Below are 1209 nucleotides of genomic sequence, written 5' to 3'. Positions count from 1 at the left end.
CTATTTTTGCCTATATTTGGAAGTTTGGAAAAAAACAGATTTGAACTGAGGAGTTAGACAGGCTCTTTTAGAAAATGAACTTTTCTTCCCTCTCATTTGTTTTTCTTAGCCATGTGTTCTTTTTGCTCTTTCTCTTAGGTGATAACATTTGTGGTTTACTTAATAGGTCCGAGGAATAAGGAGAGAGCTCCTTTTACTGGTGGTAATAAAGTGGACTCAGATCCAATCCAAGGCACAGACTTTATCATCTAACCCTTACCAGAAAGTCTAATTTCTCTTATAACTTACTGATAAATAAGTTCATCATCTAGTACAGAGGTCAACTTTAGTTTTCATGTTTGCCTAATACATGCAGGTATGCGACTCAAGGAAGGCTGTAATATAAATAGAAGTTTATTTATTTTGGGACAAGTGATCAAGAAACTTAGTGATGGACAAGTTGGGTAAGTTTATTCCATTGTACATTTACCTATTAATGCTTACATCTTGCATGAGGTTGAAAATTATGATACTTCCCTGTATTAAGTAGCTTTTGTGATTCTGTGAGCAACCCTAGCTTCTTAGATGTATGACTGTGACCTACTAAATATACTTTTTATCTTAAATATGATTTAGTTAGTAGTTTTGATCTGCCTCATGAAACTGTAAAGAATTTTTAAACTGTAGCTAATTTAAGGTTCTGCATTAAAAACCAACCACTTCTGTTGTATAAAAACTCTTACTATTTTTTTCCCAAACCTCTTTCTCACTAAGTGGTTTCATAAATTATCGAGATAGTAAATTAACACGAATTCTCCAGAATTCCTTGGGAGGAAATGCAAAGACACGTATTATCTGCACAATTACTCCAGTGTCCTTTGATGAAACCCTTACAACTCTACAGGTGAGTTTGATTTTGATTTCAATATGGGGGAAAATCATCTCTAAGAAAAAATTACCCACTAAAATTAGGTATCTTCTTTTTAATAACATAACATACCTGCCACAATAAAACTGATGCATTGCCTACTAAATAGTATTCCTTTATTTTCCCAAATTTCAATCATTCATATCCCACTTCCAAATTTTTGCCACATCCAACAGTATTATACTATTTTTCTTTAAAAAAATTTTTTCACTTTTTCTACTTATTGTAGAGGGAAACTTTGTCTCATTCCCATGAATGAAAAACTAATATGACTTTTCAACAAATAGGTGTGTGTGTTTATA

General features: G+C 32.4%; 1 long non-coding RNA gene across 1 annotated transcript; it reads left to right on the top strand.

Moving 5' to 3' along the window:
• Positions 1–27: 27 nt before the first annotated feature.
• On the top strand, positions 28–1209 carry LOC117800755. The gene is made up of 2 exons (XR_004623158.1): positions 28–443; positions 754–1209. It is a non-coding gene; the product is annotated as an uncharacterized LOC117800755 (long non-coding RNA).

This window comes from Ailuropoda melanoleuca, unplaced genomic scaffold (assembly GCF_002007445.2).
Source record: "Ailuropoda melanoleuca isolate Jingjing unplaced genomic scaffold, ASM200744v2 unplaced-scaffold76892, whole genome shotgun sequence".
NCBI classification, from domain to species: domain Eukaryota; kingdom Metazoa; phylum Chordata; class Mammalia; order Carnivora; family Ursidae; genus Ailuropoda; species Ailuropoda melanoleuca.
This window is presented reverse-complemented; position numbering and strand designations above follow the sequence as displayed.